The following is a 27,972-nucleotide window of genomic DNA, read 5'->3' as shown; positions in this document are numbered from 1 at the left end:
CTTTCACAAAGCAAACGTTTTTAATTTAATGAAGTCCAACTTGTCATTTACTGTCTTCATAGATTGTCCCTTTGGAGAAATACTTATTCCTAAGATTCTCATTTTGGGGAATGCTCATAGAACTAGTATTATGTTTTTAATTTAAAACACATTGCTGGTATATTTTATCTATCTCTACCCCCAATGGAAAATGCAGCCTGCGGTCATAGCGTCAAGCAGTGTGTGAAGGTTTGGACAACCACCTTTCAGGTGAAGGTTCCCACAGAGCTGGCCTGACCCCCACAGTCAGGCATGACGGGGTCCTTGGGTGGAGATGAGGTGAAGGGTTGATCTGAAGAGCATCACGTTCTTCCAGTGCAGCAGCAGTCATACCTCACACTGCACCTGTGTGAGCAAGCGCTGATGCCCACTGGTGCTTCTCTCCTGATTGTAAAGATCCTTGATGAGTGTTTGGAGGTCACATGGGACTCTAAAAATGCTATGTTACACTTCCTTTCGGGAATTCTGTTCCCAGAATAGCAGAGTTCTTTGAAATCCTCATTTAAATGAGCTGCCTGATTTGTGGAAGGTGAGAATGCTCACACCTGCTTTGCCAATTGATAAAGTACAAGTACACTCTAAATTCCTAACAGGTGGTTTGCTTGAAGTCAAGTAGTGAGTCAGGGAAGCTAGCGATGGACTCCAGCTGTTCTGTCCCTCGCTCTCTGACCTCCCTTTGCATGTTAGAATAGTTGGGAAAGAAAAGTTTAAGTAGTAGGAGGGGGTTGTTGCTTTTACGTCAAGGCCATTGCCTTTCTGTGTGTATGTGTGTGGACACATCAACGTGCCGTGTGTTGTTTCTGTGTTTGCCTGTGTTTCCTGAAATATTTTTGCCGAGTTGTATTTTCTTCCCACTTCCCAGATGGCAGTTCTCATTTCTTCCTTTTGGAAATGGCTCACAAGTCAGAAGACGTCACTTGCCAGTTGACAGATTTTAGCAGCAGTCGGTAGGTGACTGTTCTCCAGCAGGGTAGATGAGCCATGGGGTGTTTGGCTTTGTAAAGGGGATGAGGGTAGTGGGAAAGTTTGACCATTACTGAAAAGATTCAGTACAAGGCCAAGTTGAAATGTCTCTTCTCAGATGGAAGCATTTTTGCCAATATTTCTCTGACTCCTTTTTAGAGATGAGATCCTTTATAGTAGAGAAGTAAGTAACTTTACAGCCAGGGGTGGGGGCAGGTTTTGAAAGTGTTATAAATAGAACTTTTTTTTTTTTTTTTTTTTTACAGGCAGAGTGGACACAGAGAGAGAGAGAGAAAGGTCTTCCTTTTGCCGTTGGTTCACCCTCCAATGGCCGCCACGGCCGGCGCGCTGTGGCTGGCGCACCGTGCTGATCCGAAGGTAGGAGCCAGGTGCTTATCCTGGTCTCCCATGGGGTGCAGGGCCCAAGCACTTGGGCCATCCTCCACTGCACTCCCAGGCCACAGCAGAGAGCTGGCCTCGAAGAGGGGCAACCGGGACAGAATCCAGTGTCTCGACCAGGACTAGAACCCGGTGTGCCAGCGCCGCTAGGCGGAGGATTAGCCTATTGAGCCGCGGCGCCAGCTGAAAGTGTTATAAATAGAACTTGCTGATGGGATATTGAAAACTCAACCATTGTAAAAAGTGGCAAACCCCTGTGTGGAAATCACTTTGAAATATCTGAATGAGGAGTTACACTGAGACAGATGCGACACCAATTTACCTTAATTTGTTGGAAAATAAATGATACACGAAGGTCATCTCTGTAGCAGCCCAAATCCCATCCACTTCTGTGCTATCAATTTGGTTTATTACTCTCACTTTCTCTTTCTCACAATTACAGTTGATCCACCTGTTTCATCTTGCCAGGAGCAGAAAGAGGCTTTGATTGGTCTGCAGCACAGTATGGATTTTTTTATTTGATTATTTGTTAATCACATTCAAAGGGGGAGGTTTAACTTTCTCTCAATTAGTGAAGAGAGTATTATTGAAGGGAGTTGAGCATTGATGAAACAAAATAGAACGTCAGACAGTGGCCTTTGTAGTTGTAAAGTAAAAAGTTCCCAGGAAAGAACATCAAGGGCACAAACTTCTGTTGTATTTGGTTGTTAGCAGACACTGGAGGTGCCAACCTGATTTCAAGTTGAGTGACATGTATGCCTGCACCGAGCTGTCTGGGATTGAAGCCTAACTGATGTTGGGCACATTACCTCATCTGCAGCTCGTTTGTCATCTAGTAGGTAAAGGAAATAAACAGCATTTGCCTCATGGTGTTGCACTGAGGGTTACCTGATGTATCTATATAGCACATAGCTATATGGTACAGATTTTCCCCGAACTATGAAAATGGACTTTAATGTTTGCCAGTTTCCTTTAAAGCCCATCTGAAAATGAGTGCATTACAAAAACACCAGATCACAATGAACAAATAAAATTCCAGTCCTCCCCCCACCCCTTTATTCAACACAATCATACCTTCCAAAGTGTTCTGGCTTGGTTGAGTTCAGAGAAAGAGACTTGCCCGTCTGGATTTCGAGAGCGCTAAACTGCATTCATTTGCAGGCCTGTTCACATTTAGCACAACCACTATAGTTAGAAAAACACTGTAGAGTTGTTCAGAAATGGAGATGATGTTCACAGTATATTTTAAAGGTGGTAAAAAATAGTTCAACCTCATTTGAAAGGCAAATAATTACTAATCTGCATGAACAGGTAGTTGAACTTTTGGGGCATCTTTCACTTCTACTAATCATGAAAACAGGGAAGGCAAATGTGAGCCCAGAAGTGAGAAGATAGTGTTAGAGAGGCTCAAAGAAGATTAGAAGTCAGAAGAGTTTCTTAGTGTTTCCAGCAAGGAAACAGAACTGAGGGTGTAGTGAACGTGGTTTCCATCACATGAACAGTGGTGATGGAGGTGGTAAAATGACTGACACAGTGACTCCATGCAAACTCCCCTCCCTGGGTCAATCAGGAAATCACCTCTACCTGATTAATCCCTGCCATGAAGGAGATAGGCCTGGTACTGAAAGTCAGAGTGGGTGGATTTCAGTCAGAGTTTGATCCTCACAGGAAGGCTTTAGATTTATCTGGATCTGAATGACTGTTGGGGAACAGGTGTTCAGCCTGGTAGCTAGGAGGCCCTCATCTCAGGTCCTGCCTGGGCGCCCTGCCTGCGTCCGGCTCCTGACTCCAGCCTTCTGCTGATGTTGGTCAGCATTGCTAGTAACATTTTAAATGTCCTTAGAAATGTTAGATGATGTTAAAGTAATTCTTTCATTTTCTTCCCCGTGGAAAAGGCATTTAGTCTTGCTGAATTTTAATTTCATTTTATGTAAGGTGAGAATTAAGATATCACACTACACTAAAGGTCTGTTAGCCTGTGGCAAAAAGAATCAAAGATCATTTACTTAAAGATTCCTGGCAGTCGTGACAACGTTGAATCTATATTTTGTAATATTCATCAACTTAGGATGGTTTTGTTTAACCAGCACAGAGAAAATTCTTATTTGTGTTTATAAAGGTATTATTTTTTGAGATTATAAAAATGAATACATATAAGGTAATGATAGTAAAAAATGGCAATGATTTTTTTGGCTCTAAATGTCTAACTAGTTATTAAGAAGAACTCTTATCCAGAACTTATAGAAGTATGAGTAAGTGTAATATTGAGGGCCTTGCGCTGTGGTGCAGTAGGTTAATCCTCCGCCTGTGGTGCCGGCATCCCATATGGGCACCGGTTCCTCTTCCAATCTAGCTCTCTGATGTGGCCTGGGAAAGCAGTAGAAGATGGCCCAAGTGCTTAGACCTCTACTCCCGCATGGGAGACCAGGAAGAGGCTCCTGGCTCCTGGCTCCTGGCTTCAGATTGGTGTAGCTCCGGCCATGTGGCCATTTAGGGAGTGAACCAATGGAAAGAAGACTTTGTCTCTCCCTCTGTCTACCTCTCAAATAAATTTAAAAAAATTTAAAAAGCACAATATTGATGATTGTAGAGCTTCTAAACTTATTTTTTAAAAAGCCATTAATGTAAATTTAAGAAATTTTAAAGATTTAGTTAATCAAAAGTAGAACTTACTGGTATCTTTTTAGGAATGGAATGTTATTGTAAGCACAATCTTTTTATATATACATATATATATGAGTTTATAGTTTAAGGTTTAACAGTGTTTAACATCGTCATTCACTTCATATGTATACATTCTATACACACATGTATTATTTTTCTTCAAAACACAGGCATTAATATCACAAAGGAGGGATTCATGACAGTGATCACAGCAGGGGGAAAGGGCCGGTTGTCACGTGCGTGGTATGAGTCAGTGTAGTGATAGTTACAACTACAGACCAAAAACCATGACATCTGCACGGTCTCCGTGCTGTCTCTGAGTTCCACAATCGAGAAAAAGCCTGTTATGTTTCTCTGTCTGGCTCTGGCTTGTTTCACTTAGCATAATGATCTCTAGAACCCTCCATTTTGTTGCAGATGTCAGGATTTCCTTTATTTGTGGCTGAGTAATAGTCCATCTTGTATGTGTACCACATTGTCCTTATCCAGTCGTCAGTCAGTGGGCATCTAGGTTGAAACAGAGTCCTTTGGTCTTGTTGTTGCACCACATTTTCCTACTACTATGTCACTGCAATGGATGAAAGAAATTTTTATCCCTGATTACTTGAGGGTATTAATCCACCTGAATTGATTTATTTTAAAATAAACAAAAGTAAATTTAGTATTTTTAGAAATACACCATCTGATACTATGTCATAAGTTACAGTATCAGCCATCTTTGAAAGATATGTCATGGAATTAAAAGCATCTCTGATGTTAAATTAGCATAAAAAGCTTAAGGAAAATATATTTCCCTAAAATATGTTAGAAAATGTAGTATTTCTGAAAAAACATATAGAAAATAAAATGTTTAATTTGACCTTAAAATATTATGGTGAAAGTATATCTTGAAAGCCAGAGGACAGTTGAAAAGTAGCTGTTAGAGATATTTTACAAATCACAGATGAAAATGTACCTTCATCTTATGTCACAACTGCAATAAACTGGTTTCTTTCCTCCTGCAGGTCAAAGTGGAAATAATGTGTCTGACAGTTTAACAAATAAATGCACCAAGTATAAATCTTCGTTGTAACCTCAGGGGTACCCCCCCCGCCTTGCCCCAATACATAAAAGCAAAGAAACTGGCATAGCATACCTGAATTTATTTCCAAAGCAAGGACATGTGTTCTGGAAGGAATTCAGCAGTCATACATCAGCTGAGTCATTTGACAAGATAAGGCTCATGAGCCAGTGTGGGGAGTGAGACGCCGGGAGAGCGTGAGTAAGGTGGAGAGGGAATCAGTGCCCTGCAGGGGAGACAGGAGGATGTGAGAGCTGCTATGGACCTGGGGAGTCTGCAGCTGATAGTCAATGAGACAACACGCCTCTTCAGACCAAACACAACAACAGACGCACGGTGGATCCTAGACATAAGCGTCAAAGCTGTAACTAGGAAACTGTAAGAAAAATACCTAGGAGTGGACCTCTGTAGCCCTGGTGAGGCACAGCCTTTTGAAATAATAAAGGTATGAGTGACAAAACTAAAACCACAGATGTGCTGAATTCATCAAAACTCAAAACTTTTATGCTGCAAATGGTACTACCAACCAAGTGAAAATAATGAGAGAAAGTGCATTATAATTGTGTATCTAATATGTCATCTGTACACAAAACAAAAACTTTAACAGCTTAATAAAATGACAGTAACAATTAAAAATGGTCAGAAGTGGGTGGGCATTTGGCACAATGGTAGTATTTCAGAAAAATGCCTGCATCCCATTTTGGAGTGTCTGGGTTTGAGAGCCAGCTCCACTCTCCATTCTAGCTTCTTGCTGATGTGTACCCAGAGAGGTAGCAGGTGATAGGCAAAGAAACTGGGTCCCTGCCACTCACGTGGGAGGCTTGGATTGAGGTCCAGCCTCCCGGCTTTGGCCTGGCCCAGCTCCGGCTGTTGTAGGCATTTGGGGAGTGAACCAGCAGATGGGAGATTCATTCTTTCTCTCTCTCTGTCTCTCTGTCTCTCCCCCCTCCCTCCCTCTGTTTCTCTGTCTCTCTCTCTCTCCCTCACTCCCTGTTTCTCTGTCTCTCTATCCCTCCCTCCCTCTCTCTCTGACACACACACACACACACACACACACACACCCCTTCTCTCCCTCTCCCCCTCCCTGTGTGTGTCTTTCAAAGAAGAAAAACAAGTAAGAACACTTAAACAATGAAAATGATCCAAGGATCTGAATAGGTATTTGTCCAGAGAAAATACTTGAAAGGATGCCTAGTTACATGAGTCATCAGGGAGAGGCAAACTGAAAATACAGTGAGATACCACCTCACACTTGCTAGCACGACTGTTTTCAAAGACAAATAAAAGCAGGTGTTGACGGGGTTGTGGAGAAACCACAGCATTTGTGTACTGCTGCTGAAGATGCAAAATGGTGCCGCTTCTTTGGAAAAGAATTTAGCAGTTTATCAAAAGATTAAATGTGGAGTTATCCTCATACGGCCCAGCAGTGCCACTCCTAGGCATATATCCATGAGAAATGCAAACTTATGTCCACAAAAATGTGTACACGTTTGTAGCAGGATCATTCATAACAGCCAAGAAGTTCACAAGCTGATGAATGGATAAGCGTGATGTGGTGTATCCATGAAACTGACACATACCCCAGCATCGACGCACCTTGTAAACATGCTAAATGAAAGAAGTCACTGGCAACGACCACATTTTGTATGATTCCTTTTGTGTGAAATGTCCTTGCAGATAGAAAGTAGATCAATGGCTGCCTAGGCCCCAGGGAAATGAGGGAATCCCAGGAGTGGGGATGATGGGTAAGAGACAGGGATTTCTTCTGGAGTGATGAAAATGTTCTAACATCAGCCATGGGCATGCATGCATGGTTCTGTTCACTACTGAGTTGAACACTTAAAACTTGTGAATTCTATGTCATGTGATTATATCTCAATGAAGCTGTTTTAATAAAAAACCAAAACCCCTCCTCCCAAATGAGAAAAAAAAAAAAAAGCTGTCTCACATGGTTATCTTCTAGAAAGTGTCGCAAGTTTTACTATCCTGAGGGTGGATTTGACCCTCACATCTGTAGCCTACAGGGTTCTTAGTTTTACTGTGACTTTGATGGGTAGGACAGATGCAGTGTCTTTTGGTGTGACTTCAAGTGTTTGTGTGTGTCTGTTTTTCCTGGTGCATCAGGATGGTCATTTCTGAGTATAGGGGCCAGCTTTTCTGGGCACAGCTTACTTCTGGAGCACTGTGAGGGCCAGATGAAGGTTATTGGACATGTTGCCAGAGACTGCAACCCACCTTTCCCCCAATTTGCATCATGATCAATTTTAGCATATGTTCTAGAATTCACCATGAAGTAGTTCTAAGAGCACATAGCTCAATTATTTAGAATATTATATTTTGAAATTATGAATTGTCTCTCTTTGTGCTGTGTACTGCTTTGATTTTTACCTTATCTTAATTACTTGGTCAGGCTACCCTGTTCATCACTTTATCCTATGATTATAGCTCTTAATTGTGTTGGATTCATTGAATTAAGAGAAAAAAATGTAAGGATAAAGAAAGTAAGAATAGAGTACAGGGAGAAAATAATCAGGGAATACGTATATAATTCCATTAAGGAGGCAGATGGAAGCCAACACAGGTACAGTGTTTTATTGTTCTATGCACAGCTGTTTACCAACAGATTGTGTTCTGTGCACTGCTTTGTAGATAATTTGAATTTGAAAGGTATTGTTTTATAAAAGAGCCAAAATCTAGAGCTCAAAAGCTCATTTAATCCCTGGGTATCTGAAGTACAAGATGAAGAGTCCCATAAAAGTTAAAGAAATATATAGAATTGATGGGTTGAACTTACCCGTGATGAGCACCCACTCTGTGCTTGGTTATAGTGACAGGGGCTTTTCCATAACCAGGGCTTTCAGGGTTCCAACTTCTCCCACTCCAGGATGATGGAGCTAATGAATTACTGTCTTCCTCAATAAATATTTATTAAGTGGCTGTTGCAGAGGGCCCTGTAGGCTCTGAGAATCCAGAGAGAGGCAGCCTGATTCCAGCTGTCTGGGGCTTTCAGTCTGCTGGAACATAGGAGAGAACTTCAATGAGTTTGTTGAAAATGGAATTTTAAGTTCATTTTAGCACAAAAATTTGAAATCTATGCATAACTTTCAAACGTGCACTTTTATGCACCTCTTGAAGACCCGTCCTACATGTAAATGGAGTTTCACATCCTTTGGCAAATGCTTCCATGGGGTAAGCACAGAATCCAGGGGGAGCAAGGATTTGGACATGGCATCAAGGTCAGGTTTGTATTTCGGGGCAGGTGAGGAATAGACCCTGAAGAAGGTGCATCTTGCAGCTCTTAGAAGAATGCAGTTAAAGTTGGGGTTGGGTGTGTGGGAGGCCATTCTGGGTATGTAAACCTGAGGATCTGAAGAAAGGAAAAAGGTGAGAACATACAGGGTGGGTGTAGCTGAAGTAGGAATATACAGGCTGTGGGTGAGAGGCAGGGGTTGAATCCATCCGTCCAGAGCTCAGACAAGAGTGCTGGAGAATCTGTTCTGCTTGTCACCACTCCAGAAGCGGTGTTTGAGCCCGTGGGTTGTTCTTGAGGTGCGGAGAATGCAAGTGCGGTGAGCACGGTGCTTCCAGGAGAAGCCAGAAGAGCCCTGGTGCCAAGAGATGGCAGAAGAAATGAGTTGGCTGTCGAAGCTGAGGTGAGGAGCAGAGAGAATGGGGAAGACAAGAGGCTGTGTTGCCGTGGGAGACAAGGAAGGGGAGGAGTCACTGGCACCCTGCTCAGCAAGTTTTGACCAAAAGGCAGCTGTAGGGTACAGCAACAATGCACACACATTTCTCATCAGACTCTGGCCTCTGCACTAAGGCAGATTTCAGATGCTCTGAGAACACTGGTCCCCACATGGAGAAAATTTCGGGAGCATGAGCTGTTTGTTCCTTCAGCTTAATTGTGGCAGGATCCCTGTTCATAACCTCCTTTTCATTTTCTAGTGTTTTCCTTGTGTATGTATAAATTCCCGCCTACTAGTTATTCCAAGTCTCTAGCTCTATATATTATCCTGCAGACTTATTTTTTCATATCTTAACACAAATTTTAGCTTATTGAAGATTTCTGCATCTTAAAATTATTTTATTCATAAATCTTTCATGGAATAGATTGATGTTACTAAACATTAACATGTGGTTTGGGATGTTTCTTCTAGGAATCAACCACATATTAGGGCACTTCAAAAATCTTACAGATGGGGCAGGCGTTGTGGTGTAGTGAGTAAAGCCACTGCCTATGAGGTAGACATCCCATGCGGGTGCCCTTTGAGTCCTGGCTGCTCCACTTCCGATCCAGCTCCCTGCTATGGCCTGGGAAAAGCAGCGGAAGATGGCCCAAGTGCTTGGGTCCCTGCAGGCACGTGGGAGACCAGGGTGAAGGCCCTGGCTCCTGGCTTCTGCTGTTGGGCCAACTGGGGGAGTGAACCAGCAGATGGGAGATTGCTCTCTCTGTCTCTTCCTGTCTCTCTCTCTGATTCTGATTTTTAAATCAATAAATACATCTTTTAAATAAATAAATCTTTTAAAAAATCACAGAAAATGTAATCAGAGATTTATTTTGGTGTAAAACTTATTAAAAAAAACTATGCATAATGTCCTCATAATACATGCTTCCCATGACCTTTTTGAAAACCCCTCATATAATTATCTTTTATCTTCAACTTATATTTCTTTTTTTTTTATTTTTGACAGGCAGAGTGGACAGTGAGAGAGGGAGAGAGACAGAGAGAAAGGTCTTCCTTTTGCCGTTGGTTTACTTTCCAATGGCCGCCGCGGCCAGCGCGCCACAGCCGGCGCACCACACTGATCCGAAGGCAGGAGCCAGGTGCTTCTCCTGGTCTCCCATGGGGTGCAGGGCCCAAGCACTTGGGCCATCCTCCACTGCACTCCCGGGCCACAGCAGAGAGCTGGCCTGGAAGAGGGGCAACTGGGACAGAATCCAGTGTCTCGACCGGCACTAGAACCCGGTGTGCCAGCGTCGCAAGGCAGAGGATTAGCCTTTTGAGCCATGGCGCTGGCCCAACTTACATTTCAATATCACCCTTGATAGAGGCTTACAAATCCTTATTTGGAGTTCAAAAATCCAAAACATCTAAAATGGCAGTGTTTCTCATAAGGTTGAGTATGGCTTGGACTGGCATGAGAACATTGAAATCCCTAAATATTCATGTCCTAATTGTTAATGTGTCTTATTATAAGATGTTGCCCCAGATTCCACTCGGGTATTAAATAATAAGAGACACAAGTGACATATTTGCAATCTTTAAAAAAAAGATTTTATTTTTTATTTGAGAGATAGAGTTACAGACAGTGAGAAGGAGAGACGGAGAAAGTCTTCCTTCCACTGGTTCACTCCCCAAATGGCCACAAAGACTGGAGCTGCATCAATCTGAAGTCAGGAGCCAGGTGCTTCTTCCTGGTTTCCCATGTTGGTTCAGGGGCCCAAGGCCACAACAGAGAGCTGGATCAGAAGTGCAACAGCTGGGACTAGAACTGGTGTCCCTATGGGATGCTGGTGCCATAGGTGGAGAATTAACCTACTGTGCCATCGTGCCAGCCCCCATATTTGCCATTTTAAAATCCAAAAGAACCTGGGTCCCGAATCCTGGCCAGTTCCAGGGGCTCCAACAGCGGAGCAGGTGGTATCCAAAAGCCACTGACCCATGTGGGCTATTTCTGATTTCTTAAGTGAGTCTGACTTTCTCACCTTTCAGTGTCATGGGAGAGAGAGCTGGTAATGCTATAGGTGCTAGCTTGTTGTCTACAGCCCACTGAGGTGGGGTCTGCTTCTGCTCCCCACAAATGGCCTGCACATCATGGGGTCCTCACTGTTTGTTAAGCAGGCATCCTGGTAAATGAGTGAACTTCCCTCCGTTCTCTTTCTTTTCCTATCCTGTTTCCAAGCTAGGTTGTAGACCTACTCTGCCATCTCCACACACAGTGTGGGCAAGGTTTTTTTTACAGGGCCTAGCTATGGCCCCACTGTTTCATCCTGCAGGCACCTCTGGTTGGTGGATTTTTCATTTGGAATGAGGTTTGTGGACTCCGAGGCCACCCCTGGGCTCATCAGGAAAGAGGCGCACAGCCAGGCAGGACCCTCTGCTTTGGGTGCAGAAGAGAGAACCTGCAGTGGCACATATTCTGCGACTTTGTCACTCCTCACTGCTGTGCACCGGTGATGGCTCCTTGGGTTTTGCGCTGATTCCCATTTGTTTGTGGCTACTGTGAGACCCAGCCCATTGTCTGAGTCCCCTGACACCTGAGGGGTGGGACCCCTGGCATTTATATTTTGTGTTTATCAGGTTAGAATAGTGTGATGGAAGCAGTGTACCAATGGGGGAGTCAGAAGAAGCCTCCACGTTAGTTAACTTTTCAGGGCCTCGGAAGCTCCATCTGCTCAGGGTGGATGTGCTGGCCACCTCCAAGGATAGCATGCATTTTAAATGAGGTATTACGTATAATGTGGAGAGTACAGCCTAGTGCTTAGCAAATGTTAGAGCTCTTCTTTGCCCACACATGATTTAAATGAGGTATTGCATATAATACGGGCAGTACAGCCTACTGCTAAGCAAATAGTAGGGTTCTTCTGTGCCTTCCCTTGATTTTTCTTGTTCCTCACAAAAACCTCCTAAGGCAAGGCAGGGAACCTATTCCCATTTATAGACGAAGACGTGGAAGAGAAGTTAAGTAACACCTAGCAAATCACCCAGCTAACGAGTGGCATAACCAGAGCTGGGGCTTCCGTCTTCTGATTCTGAGTTCATTGCTCTGAACTTCTGCTCTTCTTCAATGAAGGGAGAATTTTCTGAATGCAAAGGGGAATTTAGACGCAGTTCAGGTCAGCCAGTGCTGCAGCCTGTTGACAGCGCTCCCTCTCAGGGTTGTAAAGGCCTGAGGCAGACCGCTTCGAAGAACAAAGAGTATTGCAGGCACAAGGAGGTGGGGTCCTGATCAAAGTGAATAAAATGCTGCGGAGTCAGGGGATGGTCACATTATCTGGATAAATGGTATTCTTACAGAACCGTAACATTTTCCAAGCTGAGAGAACCCTAGATGATCTTTCTTGAACTAAGTGTGCTGTGCATGTGTGTGTCAGGTTAAGGAACGCAGCATCGCCTACGGGTGAGGGTACAAGAATATACAATCTGGTTGGGGAAAGATGATGTTTGGTGAATAGTATGTTAATAAAGAGTTAAATTGCTGGTCAAGGTAGCAGCACATACCTATATGATTAATAAATGTAATACAGTTTTATTGCATTAAAATGTAAGATGGCATTTATTGTAAGAATGCAGAGGAGAGAGGAATGTCATGTTCCTCGGCTAAGATTTCATCATTACATGTTAACAGGCAGATCCAGAATGGAGATTTGTTTTAAAAAGATGTTAGTTATTTGAGAGGCAGAGAGAGAGGTCTTCCATCTGCTGGTTCACTCCCCAGATGGCTGCAATGACTGGAGCTGGGCTGATCCAAAGCCAGGACCAAGAGCTTTTTCTCAGTCTCCCATGTGGGTGCAGGGCCATTCTCCACTGCTTTACTAGGCCATAAACAGGGAGCTGGATTGGAAGAGCAGCCGGGACTCAAGCCAGCACTTATATGGGATGCTGGCGCTGCAGGCCAAGGCTCAGCCCACTACACCGCAGTGCTGGGCCCTCACTGTGAGATTTCACAATGAAAAATCCACTGTCATCCTGATCAATGTTCCTGTGCACACAAAGTATATTTTTTTCTTTTTTGACTACTTAAAAGTAGACTATTGTTAGAGCAATTTTAGGTTTACAAAAATGGTGGAGTCGGTGCTGGCGCTGTGGTGTAGTGGGTAAAGCCACCACCGCCTGCAATGCCGGCATCCCATATGTGTGCCGGTTCAAGTCCTGGCTGTTCTACTTCCGATCCAGCTCTCTGCTATGGCCTGGGAAAGCTTGGGCCCCTGCACCTGTGTGGGAAACCCAGAAGCAGCTCCTGGCTCCTGGCTTTAGATCAGCTCAGCTCTGGCCATTGAGGTCATTTGGGGAGTGAACCAGCAGAATGGAAGACCTCTCTCTTTCTCTCTCTGGCTCTACATCTCTCTGTAACTCTGACTTTCAAATAAATAAAATAAATCTTTTTTAAAAAAATGGTGGAGTTTCCATTAGTGTTTATTCTTGGTTTTGTTCTGCTCCTGGCTGATTTTAAGTGATTTTAAGGAATTTGAGCATAACACACTTTGGTACAATTTTCACCATTTTCTTAGGCTATGTGGAGCTTTCTTGAATTGATGGAATTATACTTTTCATAAAGTGCAGAAAACTTGTAAACCACTATTTTTTCAAGTATCTCCACTTGGTGTCCATGCATGTGTGACGTGGTGTGACTTTGTCCCGCTGTTCATTGGGACCTTGCATGTGTGTATATGTTTTTGTTCTAACAGTAATTAATTTTTCTCTGAGTTTCATTCTGGAAGGATATTGTTGCTATGTTCCGAGCTCATTAGTCTTCTGTTTTCAGTATTGCTCAAGTCTGCTGTTAGGCCTTGCGAGTGTGTTTTACTCTGTCTAGTGTCGTTTTCACCTCTCCTTGATCCGTCTTGTTACTTCAGGCAAACAACAGCTCTGTTCTCTGAGCTGTGGCCTTGAGGGTGGCTGTAGGCATTCAGCTTGGGAAATCATAGCACTTCCCTTACCGCTATTTCTTCCCCAAGTAATTTTCCCCTTTTTGCTGACGTAAACTTTACTATCTTGAAGACCTTTGTTCATGCCCAAGTTTTGGGGGGTTTTGTTATTCCGTCTTGATTAGAGACAGAAATGCTCTTGATGAACTGTTGATGTTTTTCAAGGCTGGCTGGTTTCTCTTGGAAAGTCCTATTTTTGAAATTTCATTTCTTGATTTCCAATCCATGTACTTCCTTTGTCTTTCTGGTGGTACTGCACTTTCAGGACCTCTAGTCCAGCAGCCAAACGGAGTGATGGGACCAAGGGTTCTTGTCGTGAGCTGTCTCTAAGTCATTATTTTATTTATTTATTTGACAGGCAGAGTGGACAGTGAGAGAGAGAGATAGAGAGAAAGGTCTTCCTTTGCCGTTGGTTCACCCTCCAATGGCCGCTGCAGCAGGCATGCTGCGGCCGGCGCACCGTGCTGATCCGATGGCAGGAGCCAGGTACTTATCCTGGTCTCCCCTGGGGTGCAGGGCCCAAGCACTTGGGCCATCCTCCACTGCACTCCCAGGCCACAGCAGAGAACTGGCCTGGAAGAGGGGCAACCGGGACAGAATCCAGCGCCCCGACCAGGACTAGAACCCGGTGTGCCGGCGCCACAAGGCGGAGGATTAGCCTAGTAAGCCGCGACGCTGGCCTTCTAAGTCATTCTAAAGCTTTGCCACTGAGTGTGATGCTTAGGATATGTTCTCTCTTCCGATTGAGGAAGTTTCCTCCTACTCTTAGTTTGCTGGTAATGGGTATTGAAATTTTCAAATATTATTTTCCATATGGACTGAAATGATTATTTTTTCTTTAACCTATTAACAAGATTAATTACATTTAAAACTTTCTTACTATTGAAGCCTCTTTGTATATCTGTTGTAAGCTTCTATTTTTGCTGTACTTTTAATACATTAGTAATTTTATTTGCCACTATTTAGGATGATTGTCAGTCTGCTCTATCTTGTGTTACCTTCCTTGAGTTAATACCATCTTCTTAAAAATGCCATGAGAAGTTTTTCCTTTTGCAAGTTTAGTTATCTACTAAAATTTGGAAAATGTCATGTGAAACTGGATGAGTCTTTATTGGAATTATTTTTTTCTAAATTTTATTTCTTTAGTTGTCATTGACCTGTGTGTGTTTTTTTTAAAAGCTTTATGTATTTGAAAAGCAGAGATACAGAGAGGCAGAGGCAGAGAGAGAGCTCTTCCATTCACTGGTCTCTCCCCACATAACAGCAATGGTCAGAGCTGGCCTCATCCAAAGCCAGGAGCCTGGAGCTTCCGGGTCTCCCACATGGGTGCACAGGCCCAAGAACTTGAGTCATCTTCTACTGCTTCCCCAGGCATATTAGCAGGGAGCTGGACTGGAAGTGGAGCAGCTGGAACTTGAACCAGCACCCGTATGGGATGCCGGCACTGCAGGTAGCACCTTTACTTTTACCTGCTGTGCCACAGTGCCGGGCCTCGTCTGCATATTTCTGGTTTAAAAATATTTACATTTACCTTTTCTTTTATGATGTTTATATGTCTACTGTCTCTGTAGCTTCTTTGTCTTAATTTTGTTGGTTTCTCTTTAAAAGATATTTTTATCTTTAGTTTTTTATGTAGCATCATCTTAATATTTTTATTAGTATCTGCTTTAAGCCTTTTTTCTTTAAAAAAGGCTTATTTTATTATTGTATTATTTTTATTTATTTGAAAGGCAGAGTGATAGAGAGGGAGAGACAGACAGAAGGAGATCTATCCACTGGTCCATTCCCTAAGTGGCCAAAAAGGCTGGAGCTGGGCTAGGCCAAAGCCAGGAGCCAGGAACTCTTTCTGGGTCTCCTACATGGGTGACAGGGACCCAAGTCCTGGGGTCATCATCTGCTGCCTTCCCAAGCACATTAGTAGGGAGCTGGATCAGAAGCAGAGCAGCCAGGACTTGAACTGGCACTGATAGGGGATGCTGGCGTCACAGGCAGTGGCTGAATCCACTCTTCCACAGTGCCAGTCTCCATCCTTCCTAAGTCTTCCTGGTATTTTGGTTTCGTTTAAACTGTTGTTTGATACGTCTTGAGTTGTCCATTTCTCAATATTTTTCTTGTTTTCTAATACTAAATTAATTCATGAATTTCTTTTTTTAAGCAGGTTAACTTGTACAGATTTTCTTTTCTTTTTTTTCAACTTTTATTTAATAATTTCCAAAGTACAACTTTTGGATTATAGCGGCTTTTCCCTCCATAACCTCCCTCCCACCCACAACCATCCCATCTCCCACTCCCTCTCTCATCCCTCTCTTCATCAAGATTCATTTTCAATTATCTTTATATACAGAAGATCAACTTAGTATATATTAAGTAAAGATTTCAACAGACTGCACCCACACAGACACATAAAGTATAGAGTACTATTTGAGTAGTAGTTTTACCATTAATTCGCATAGTACAACACATTAAGGACAGAGATCCTACATGGGGAGTAGGTGCACAGTGACTCCTGTTGTTGATTTAACAATTGGCACTCTTATTTATGACATCAGCAATCACCTGAGGCTCTTGTCATGAGCTTCCAAGGCTATGGAAGCCTCTTGAGTTCACCAACTCCGATCTTATTTAGAAAGGCCATAGTCAAAGTAGAAGTTCTCTCCTCTGTTCAGAGAAAGGTACCTCCTTCTTTGATGGCCTGTTCTTTCCACTGGGATCTCACTCACAGAGTTCTTTCATTTAGGTCACCTTTCTTGCCACAGTGTCTTGGCTTACCATGCCTAAAATACTCTCATGGGCTTTGTAGCTGGATCCAAATGCCTTAAGGGTTGATTCTGAGGCCAGAGTGCTGTTTAGGACATCTGCCATTCTATGAGTCTGCTGTGTATCCTGCTTCCCATGTTGGATTTTTCTCTCCTTTTTAATTCTATCAGTTATTATTAGCAGACACTAGTCTTGTTTGTATGATCCCTTTGACACTTAACCCTATCATTATGATCAATTATGAACTTAAACTGATCAGTTTGACTAGTAAGATGACATTGGTACATGCCACCTTGATGGGATTGGATTGGAGTCCCCTGGCACATTTCTAGCTCTACCATTAAGGGTAAGTCCAAGTGAGCATATGCTGAACTCTACATCTCCTCCCTCTCTTATTCCTGCTCTTATATTTAACAGGTATCACTTTTCAGTTAAATTTAAACACTTAAGAATAATTGTGTGTTAATTAAGGAGTTCAACCAACAGTATTAAGTAGAACAGAAAAATACTAAAAGGAATAAAATAGTAAGTTGTTCCTCGACAGTCAGGACAAGGGCTGATCAAGTCATTGTTTGTCAGAATGTCTGTTTCATTTCTACAGGTTTCCTTTTAGGTGCTCAGTTAGTTGTCACAGATCAGGGAGAACATATGGTATTTGTCCTTTTGGGACTGGCTTATTTCACTCAGCTTGATGTTTTCCAGATTCCTCCATTTTGTTGCAAATGACCAGATTTCATTTTTTACTGCTGTATAGTATTCTATAGAGTACATATCCCATAATTTCTTTATCCAGTCTTCTGTTGATGGGCATTTAGGTTGATTCCATGTCTTAGCTATTGTGAATTGAGCTGCAATAAACATTGAGTTGCAGACAGCTCTTTAATTTGCCAATTTAATTTCCTTTGGGTAAATTCCTAGGAGTGGGATGTCTGGGTCATGTGGTAGGGCTATATTCAGGTTTCTGAGGAATCTCCAAACTGTCTTCCATAGAGGCTTTACCAGTTTGCATTCCCACCAACAGTGAATTAGTGTCCCTTTTTCTCCACATCCTCGCCAGCATCTGTTGTTGTTTGATTTCTGTGTGTGAGCCATTCTAACTGGGGTGAGTTGAAACATTGTGGTTTTGATCTGCGTTTCCCTGATGGCTAGTGATCCTGAACATTTTTTTCATCTGTCTGTTGGCCGTTTGGATTTCCTCTTTTGAAAAATGTCTATTTAGGTCCTTGGCCCACCTGTTAAGTGGGGTTTTTGTTTTGTTGTTGTGGAGTTTCTTGATCTCTTTGTAGATTCTTGTTATTAAGCCTTTATCGGTTAAGTATATGATACACGATGTGTTCACTACTTTTCATTTATGAATATTTTATTCTAATTAGGGTTTCTTTGACATACCAATGTCTTTAAAGTGTGGATTGTGGTTCCCAAAAATGCTTTCTATAATTTTTAATGATTCAAGTCATTTATTGTTAATGGTATTGAAATTAGATTTTGGTCTACTTGTCATTTTGAAACTTCCTCTGTGGTCTAAATTTTGTAATCTCCCACATGTGTTTGAGATGAATGTGTATTTTTGACTGTCTGCCATGCCCGTTACAGCTAGTTTGATCTCTCTAGTGTTATCCTCTGTGTGTTTGTGGGGTTCTAGTAACTGAATATTTACATCCCTCTGAAATTTAGAAGTGAGGTATTTGGGGAGTCACTAGGGCATGGGGTGGACCTTTGTTAGAGCTTGGGAGCTCTCTTTCTGCCATGTGAGGAGAAAACCATAAGGTAACAGTTCAGCCTGATCAGACCCTGACTGTGCTGGTACCCTCATCTCAGAATTCGGCCTCCAGGACTGTGAGAAACACGTCTCTTCTGTTAATAAGCCAGCCAGTCTGTACTGCTTTGTTGTAGAAGCATGAACTAAGGCAGAAAGAGATATGGAGAAGTGGGGTGCTGCTGTAAACAGATACCTAAAATGTCAGTGCAGGTTTGAAGGTAAGCAATGCCTGGAAGCTGGAGGAGTATTAAAGTGCACACCAGAAGAACCCAAGATTATCATGAAGGAACTTTCAAAAGTGACTACAGTAAGGGCTCAGAAAAGAAGAACGCTACAGACAAAATTTCCATCTTCTTAATACATAATCATATCCATATTGTAGAAATGTGGATAGTAAAGTTCATTGAAATGAGTTCTCTTATGGAAATGAACATGTTATCGCACAAAGAGCCCAGGATAGGCCCATGTTGTAAAGCAGTGAAGAACTTGGCTGCATTGTTTTTGTATCCTTGTGTGTTATGCGAAGGTAGAAACTGAGAGCAATGCAATTGGATTTTTAACCAAAAAGATTTCCAGGCAAAATATTGAAGGCCCAGCTTGGTCTCCCCTCCCTGCTTAAAGTGCAAGGGAAGCATATGCACTTTAGCAGACACAAGATTAAGCAAATAGGAACCAGAAATGAAAGATCTGGAAAGCTGTCAGCCTGTCTATTTTGTAAAAGTTGAGAGAGTATGTTCAGAAAGGACCACTAAGGGGGCTGGCCAAATGACACTTCGATAAGCAGATTGCTGTGGGTGTGAATCATGGACTTAACCAACTACCCTGAAAGGAAAACAAATGGTTTGGACTGGAGGGGAAGGAGATAGGGAGGAAGGGAGGCATTTGGACTTCTTGGATTTTACAGGATGAGGTCATATTGCTATTCAGCCAGGTTATTGAGTTATTGTTCAAGATAAGGGAAGAATAACTCTGATGGTAATGCAAAGATTCCCAAGGGCTCCCTCCTTGTTTTTAAAAGGGGGACCATTTGCTTTGCTTTCAATAGACCTGATGGCCACTACCCAAAGCTTTGAGGACAGACTTATTATTTGTGCTCCTGCCAAATTTACATATTGAAACCCCAACTTCCATGTGATGGCATATGGAGGTGGGGCTCTTGGGAAGTCATTTTTGTCTTGAGGATAGAGCTCTTAGGAATGAGATCAGTGCCTTTGTGAGCAGAGGTCAGACAGCTGGCTGACTGTTTCTGCTGTGTGCAGATATAAGGAGAAGATGGCAGTACACAACCTGAAGAGCTTGCACCAGAACTTGACAGAGCTGGCACCCTGATCTCAAACGCCCACCTCAAAACTGTGAGCAATACGTCTCTGTTGTGAATAAGCCACTCCCTCTCTGAGCGTTTGCTATGGCCATCCAACATACCTACGACATGCATGGGTGACTTTGATGCTTGGTGAGCGACATAGTCCTGTATACCTTGAATTATGGAAGAGTTCTTTCCTTTTTAAGATCTATTTTATTTATTTGAAAGGCAGAGTTACGGGGTGGGGGGGGGGGCAGAGAGGTCTTCCAGCCACTGGTTCACTTCCCAAATGGCTGCAATGGCTGAGCCAGACCAAAAGCAGAAACCAGGACCTTTATCCGGGTCTCCCAAGCAGGGTGCAGGAGCCCAAGCACTTGGGCCATCTTCCTCTGCTTTCCCAGGTGCATTAGTAGGGAGCTGAATTGGAAGTGGAGAAGCTGGCACTCCAACCGGTGCCCATATGGGATGCTTGGCACCATAGGCAGTGGATTAATCTTATATGCCACAATGCCAACCCCTAGAAGAGTTCTTAAGTAATTCTGCTATTGCTCCTATTGCATGTCTGTGAGACATAAAGACTTGAGGTTTTTATTTCTCATGATATTCTCCCCCCTTAATTCACAGATCAAAGAGAATGAAAGATTCGTTGTTACTTCTCCAGATCCAGACTGTTAGGTAGAATGTTGCTACTCACCCCATTGAATGAAGGATAGCATTTACTAAAGAGTAGTAGCCTTATGCTTTGGTCTGGAATCAGGCCTTGTATGAACCCAAGGCTATTGATATCCTAGATCTTAGCCTATGGGATCTATAAACATATTGATTATCCGTTTGAGTTAGTCACTTTTTTAAAAGTTTTTATTTAATTAATGCACTTTTCTATAGATACAACTTTAGAAATACAGTGGTTCTTTCCCCCATACCTACCCTCCCCCTGACAACTCCTATCCCACCTCCCTCTCCTATCTCCTTCTTCATTATGGTTCATTTTTAGTTTGACTTTATATACAGAGGACCAGATCCATGCTAAGCATAGACTTCAACAATTTGCACACACGCCCACACACAACATATAGAGTACAGTTTGGGAACAAAATTTGCAGTTGATTCTCATAGTTCAACTCATTAGGGATGGAGGTCCTGTATGGGGAGTAAGTGCACAGTGACTTCTGTTGTTCCTTTAACAATTAACACTCTTATTTATGACATCAGTGATCTCCCGAGGCTCTTGCCATGGGCTGCCAAGGCTATGGAAGCCTTCTGTGACCATAGACTCCACTGGTGTTTGGACATGGCCATAAGCAAAGTGGATGTTCTCTCCTCCCTTCAGAGAAGAGTACATCCTTCTTCGATGATCCTTTCTTTCCGCTGAAGTCTCACAGAGATTGTCCATGTAGGATATTTTTTGTCACAGAGTCTTGGCTTTCCATGTGTGAAATGCTCTCGTAGGCCTTTCAGCCAGACCAGGAAGCCTCAAGGGTTGATTCTGAGTTCATCAGGATTTGCATGTTTGTAGCCTGAGTTGCTCTATGAAGACACTTCAAAAGCTCCTGGCAAATGGGATTAAAAGATAAATTTAATTTGGTGCAAAAAGTCTTTAAAGCCAGGCATAGTTTTTCTTAATATACATTGTCATGAACTTTAAAAAAATATTTGTTCGTTGGACAGGCGGAGTGATAGAGAGGGAGAGACCCAGAGATATCTTCCATCTTCTGGTTCACTCCTGATGGCTCCAACTACTGAAGTAGGTCAGACTGAAGCCAGGGGGCCAGGAAGTCCATCCTGGTCTCCCACAGGGAGGGCAGGAGCCCATCCTCTGCTGCTTTCCCAGGCATACCAGTAGGGAGTTGGATTGGAAGCTGAGCAGCTGGGGCTCAGGGCTTGAATTGGTATTGATATGGGATGCTGCACTCATTGCACACATGGACTTTTTGCAGATACTTTGCATATACATGAATTTCAAAACTTGTTTCACACCAACATAAGCTTGCATTTTCATGAGCTTTCTGAAGTACCTTCTTATGTATGGCCTCAGGTTCCCATATAACAGGAGCTGAAAGTTGACCTGATTTTTGTAAAGGATTTATTTATTTATTTGGAAGTCAGAGGGATAGAGAGGTAGGGACAGGGAGAGAGGGTTGTCTTCTACAAGCTGGTTCACTGTTTAAGTGCTTGCAAAGCAAGGGCTAGGCCAGGGTGAAGCCAAGAACCCAGAACTCCATCCAGGTCTCCCTCACGGGTGGCAGGAACATACGTCCTTGAGCCGTCGTCTGCTGCTTCCTCAGTGCCTCGGCAGGAAACTGGATCATTAGTACAGAGTCTCCAGGACTAGAACCAGGCACGCTGCGGTGGGATGTGAGTGCCTGCAGTGGTAGTTTAACTTGCTGTGTCACAGTGCCTGATCTAATTTCTAATAGATGAATAAAGTTATGTTTACAGATTAACCAATGCCGCTCACTTGGGAAATATCAGGAGTTGAAATCCGTTTCTGTCCTGATTCTTTGTTGCTGTTTTTCCCACTTTACCACTTGGCTTTTATGCATTATTTGTGATGTTAATTTTATGTGTCCGCTATATACCCTGAGTGCAGCTCTTGGGTCAAACATTATTCCCTGTGTGTCTGTGAGGGTGCTTCTGGGTGCGATTGACATTTGAATTGCTGGCCTCAATGAAGCAGATCGCCCTCACTGGTGTGAGTAGGCCTTACCCAATCAGTGCGAAATCTGAGTAGAACAAGAGGAGCAAGTGAGAGGGAATTCTGCATCAGTCTTCCGTACTCGGAATGGAACTTATACCGTCGGCAGCTCCCTTGATTCCCAGGCCTTCAGGCTGGAAATGACACCAGCTTCTTACTATAGATCTTGGCTCTTCTCGCCTTCCGTAGTTGGCCCGAGCTGATCCCTTTTAATAAATCTCTTCCTATATATTCATACACACATACAGTCTTGTCCTTTATATCTCTGGGTTCTGCATCTACAGGTTCAACCAACCGTAGACCTAAAATAGTTCTTAAAATTCCAGAAAGCCCCCAAAAGCAAAAACCAAATTCTCCCCATGTCCAGCACTATGCTGATTCCCCATGCAGTGATGTGCACACCCTGCTGCAGCCTCTTGTCTTTCACAGATCCTGAGTCTGTCCCCAGCACTCACTGTCTGAGCGTTGTTTGCCTTCATCTCACGGGTATAACTGTGTAGTTTGGCCTATGATGGTTGTGTAGTGCAAACACATGTAGACCTACTCTCATTGTCATTATCCCCTTACCAGTACAGTATAACAACGACAAGGGGGCCTCAAAAACTTCACTGAAATTCATTTTATGAAAAAAAAATATACAGGGATTTCAAAAATTTTTGCACAAAATAAACTTGTACTAACTAGTTATAACATATCTGAAAAGGATTTGCTTTGGGGCACTATGGAGCATAAGATATTAATTTGAGAAAAGCCCTTATCAAAGCTAAAATTGAAGCAAGAACAGACGTCAGATTTTTGGTTGAAATGTCAGTGAGAAAATGATGAGCTCATCTCTACTTTATGAAAATTTTAAGGGGACAGTGTCCCAAAGAAATCAGCAGTTTACAAATGGAAACCTCCATTAAAAAGAATGAGGTGTTGCTGAAGTTGAAGCTCACAGAAGCAGACCAACCAAACGAATTCGTGAGGAAAAAATGAGTCTTATCCATGCTCTAACTGCAACAGAACAATAACTGACAACAGAAACAATAACCAGAACCATACACATCTCACCTGATGTGGCTTACACAATTCTGGTTGAAAAATAAGCTTTCTGTTCAGAAAGTTTCCGCCAAAGCTATTGGACCCAGATGAGCTGCAGATCAGAACAGAGGTTTGTTTTTTTTTTTTTAGATTTATTTATTTATTTGAAAGTCAGAGTTACAGAGAGGCAGAGAGAGAGAGAGAGAGATCTTCCATCCACTTGTTCACTCCCCAGATGACTTCAAGGGCTGGAGTTGTGCCTATCCAAAGCCAGGAGCCAGGAGCTTCTTCCAGGTCTCCCATGCAGGTGCAGGGGCTCAAGGACTTGGGCCATCTTCCACTGCTTTCCCGGGGCCATAGCAGAGAAATGGATTAGAAGTACAGCAGCCAGGACATGAACTGGCGCCCATATGGGATGCCGGCACTGCAGGTGGCAACTTTACCAACTACACCACAGTACTGGCCTCAGAACAGAATTTTAATAGAAAATTTAAACAAGTGGATCAAGATCCTGTAGCATTTCTTTGAAAACCTGTGACAGAATATAAAATATGACTTTATCAGTACAATCCTAAAGAGAAAACATAACCAAAGCATTGGCTACTAAGAAGTGCAGGTAGTCCAGTCCAATCAAAGGCAGATCAGCCCAGAGCAAAGGTCCTGGCAATGGTTTTGGAGATGCTGGAGGCATTTTGCCTGTCGATGTTTTTGGAGGGGCACAGAGTGATGCCATCTGCTTATGGTGAGCGTTCTTTGAGAAAGGCAGCTGCAGATTTATCAGACACATGTTCAGGAAGGCTTCAGAGAATCCCTCCCCGTGAGAACAAAGCTCTCGCTCATCCCCTTCATCCCACAAGGATACTTTTGTGTGAGCTTTGATGGGGAATAAATAGGTGTCCACCTTTCAGTCCTGGTTTGGTTCCTTCTTCATTCTCTGTTTGCTAGTCTTGAAAGAATCTTTAAATGGAGAGCTGGTGTTGTGGTGTAGTAGGTTAAGCTGCCACCTGTGATGCCAGCATCCCAAATGGGCACCAGTTCAGGTCCCAGCTGCTCAACTTCTGATTCAGTTCCCTGTTAATGGCCTGGAAAAGTAGTGAGCGTGGCCCAAGTGTTTGGGCCCCTACTGCCCATGTGGGAGACCTGGAAGAAACTCCTGGCTCCTGGCTCTGACCTGGTGCAGTTAGGAGATTCTCTCCCTCCTTCTCTCTCTCTCTCTCTCTCTCTCTCTCTCTCTGTGTGTGTGTGTAACTCTGACTTTCAAAATAAAATAAAATAAATATTAAAAAAATTTTAGGTGGAACTCATTTTTCTTTAGTTAATAATGTAAAATAGGCTGCACTGACATGGTTGAATTCCCAGGACTCTCCGTTTTTATAGATAGATTACTTATTGCTTGGAAAAGTATCTTGCATTTGATGAAGATTAGGTTAAGAAATAATGTCCTTTTTTTTTTTTTTTTTAAATTGGATATTTGCCTGAAAGAGAAAGACAGCAAGAATGAGATTGTTTCTGTTTGCTGATTCACTCACCAGATACCCATTATGGCCAGGGTTAGGCTGGGTTGAAGCCAGGAGCTGGGAAATCAATCCAGGCCTCCTACCTGGGTGGCAGAGACTCCATCACTTGAGCCATGGCCATTGCCTTCCACCAGGGACTGCATTGGCCGGAAGGTGGTCAGAAGCCAGAACTGGAAACTGAATCCAAGTATTCCAGTGCACATCTTGCCTGCTAGGTTAAATGCTTGTTCCTATATCTTTAATTTTTATCTTATAATTCCATTTTCTTTTTTAAAAAAGATTTATTTATTTATTTATTTGAAAGGCAGAGTTACACACAGTGAGAAGGAGAGGCAGAGAGAGAGAGAGAGGTCTTCCATCTGCTGGTTCACTCTCCAATGGCCGCAGTGGTGGGAGCTGTGCTGATCTGAAGCCAGGAGTCAGGAGTTTCTTCCAGGTCTCCCATGCAGGTGCAGGATCCCAAGCACTTGGGCCATCTTCTGCTTTCCCTGGCCATTGGCAGAGAGCTGAATCAGAAGTGGAACAGCCGGGATTCAAACCAGCACCCATATGGAATGCCGGCACTGCAGGCAGCAACTTTACCTGCTAGGCCACAGCTCTGGCCCCATTATAATTCCATTTTCTATGAATGTTTTGGAGTCCCTTCATATTAATATAGTATTCAGATTATACTAGATATCATTAGTAATCTAGAGGTTATTTAAAGTACATGGGAGGATTGTATAGGTTATGGGGAAACACTGCATTATTTTATGGGAGGGACTTGACCACCCAAAGGTTTTGGTATCCCTGGGGAAGCAGAGGTTCCTGGAATTACTTCCTGCAGATACTGAGAGACCACTGCATATTTATTCCTCTGGTTTCCTGGAGACCCACGACTAATGCAGGATTCTACTGATTTTTAAATTCCTTTGTTCATTTACTGTTGAAGCCTTTGCTTTATTCTTTTCTTTTTTTGTCTTGGTTTGAAAACCAGAGTGACAGAGAGAAGACAAAGAGGGACGGAGAGGGAGAGGGAGCGGGAGCAGAGGGATGGGGCAGAGATTGAGATCTGTTGGTTCACTCCCCAAATGGCCACAGTGACTGGGGCAGGGCCAGGTGAAAGCCAGTAGCCAGAAACTTAATCCTGGTCTCCCACATGGTTGTAGGGACCAAAGTACCTGGGCTGTCCTTTGCTGCTTTTCCAGGTGCATCTGCGGGAAGTTGGGTCAGAAGAAGAGCAGCTAGGACTTCAACCGGTGCTAAGATATGGATGCCAGCCCTGACAGTGGCAGCTTAATCCACTGAGCCACAGTTCACTCCCTGACTTTATCCCTAATAGTACATTAGAGAGGGAGGGCACAGACTAGGGGAGAATGAGTTAAGAGTGAGGATTTGTTGACCATGTTAGGGGAACCACAACATAAGCCTGTTTCAAAAAAGAAAAATAATAGAAGGTAAACTCTGCCTGAGTGTTATGACAGTCGATGGAGCAAGGGACATTATTCTACCTCAGGGCAGCAATTCTCATTCAGTAGTGCCTGGCCCATTTGGGTGGTTGTATGTCTGAAAATCAAGGTGGCTTTTGTGGGACCCCAGGAGATTTTCATGAATTTATTTTCATCCTGAATCAGGAACAAATTTACCAGTGGCAATTATGGCCGCGTTGTGGGAATCTCATCACAGGCTATGAGAATTTACACCTAGCACAAAGCAGGCTGTGGAGAGAAGCATGGTTAGCTATTCCCAAGTTTCTACATTAATGTCTGTTTATTTGTTCCCCTACTTGTCAGGTGTGTGACAACAAGTTTCCAAGGCACAGAAACTTTATGGGAAAACAGAACATATTTACCTTTTCCTTTAATTTTCCTGTAAAGGAGAAAAGTCATGTGTCATCAGCATGGTTTTTTTTTTTTATGATTTATTTTATTTATTTGAAAATGAACCATCTGCTGGTTCACTCCCCAAACGGTTGCAATGGCCAGAGATGAGCCAATCTGAAGCCAGAAGCCAAGAGCTTCTTCTGGGTCTTCCGCATGGTGAAGGGGACCAAGTGCTTGAGCAATCCTCTGCTTCTTTCCCAGGCACATTAGCAGGGAGCTAGATTTTAAGTATAGCAGCCAAGACACAAACTGGCACCCTCGTGGGATGCTGGTGCTGCAGGCCAGGGCTCTAACTCACTGTGCCACAGCACTGGCCCCCTTGTCATTGGGGACTGCTGTTTTAGTATATGAACACCACCACCGGATATTGATGGATTGTGTGCCTGACATGTTTGGGAATATGACTTTTATTTTTCTTCCAAAAAATCATTACTTAACTGAGTATTTTCATTCTATTTCTTCACTGTGATATGAGGGTACTTCAAAAAAGCTCATGGAAAATGGTATTCAATGTAAGTTTATTTTATGCAGAACATTTTGAAATTCCTGCAATGTCTTCATAATACACATTATTCCATGAAAGTTTTGAAGTCCCCTTGTATGCATGGATTTCAAAGTTGTTCTGTACCAAAATAAAATTATCTTTAAAAAATTATATTGGGGTTGGTATTGTGGAATTGTGGGTAAAGCCACTGCCTGTGACATGGCATCCCATGTGAGCACTGGTTTTAGGCCTAGCTGTTCCACTTCTGATCCAGCTCCCTGCTAATGTACCTGGAAAAAGCAGCAGAAGACAGCCCAAGTGCTTGGACTCCTGCCACCTCTATGGGAGACCTGGAAGGAATTTCATGCTTCTTGCTTTGGCTTTGCCCACACATCGCTGTTGAAGCTATTTGAGGAGGTATCAGTGGAAGGAACATCTCTCTGTCTCTTCCTCTCTCAATGTAACTCTTTTCTTTCAAAGAAAAATAAAAAACAGGGGCTGGATCTATGGCATAGTAGATTGAGCCTCCCCCTGCAGTGCCAGCATCTCATATGGATGCTGATTCCTGTCCCTGCTGCTCCACTTCCAATCCAGCTCTCTCTGGGAAAGCAGTAGAAGATAACAGAAGTGTTTGGGCCCCTGCATCCATATGGGAGACCTGGAAGGAGCTCCTGGCTTCAGATCAGCCCAGCTCCGGCCATTTGGGCAGTAATGGAAGACTCTGTCTCTCCCTCTCTCTCTCTGTAACTCTGCCTCTCAAATAAATAAATGAAATCTTAAAAAGTAATCGTTTATTT

The 27,972-nt window shown here is 43.1% G+C and overlaps 1 protein-coding gene and 1 long non-coding RNA gene across 16 annotated transcripts in view; both read left to right on the top strand.

Annotated features, from left to right (window-relative positions):
- The window catches only part of SYT16 (synaptotagmin 16), a 322,943-nt gene that overhangs the window by 238,346 nt on the left and 56,625 nt on the right, over positions 1–27,972 (top strand). The window lies entirely within an intron of this gene.
- LOC149120060 (uncharacterized) lies at positions 635–7,028 on the top strand. Its single transcript, XR_016226709.1, has 3 exons — positions 635–986; positions 1,844–1,903; positions 5,070–7,028. It is a non-coding gene; the product is annotated as an uncharacterized LOC149120060 (long non-coding RNA).

This window comes from Oryctolagus cuniculus, chromosome 20, assembly GCF_051225735.1.
Source record: "Oryctolagus cuniculus isolate XC-2025 breed Fujian yellow rabbit chromosome 20, ASM5122573v1, whole genome shotgun sequence".
Classification (NCBI taxonomy): Eukaryota; Metazoa; Chordata; class Mammalia; order Lagomorpha; family Leporidae; genus Oryctolagus; species Oryctolagus cuniculus.
The sequence above is the reverse complement of the archived record's forward strand: the minus strand, read 5'-3'. Positions and strand labels throughout refer to the sequence as shown.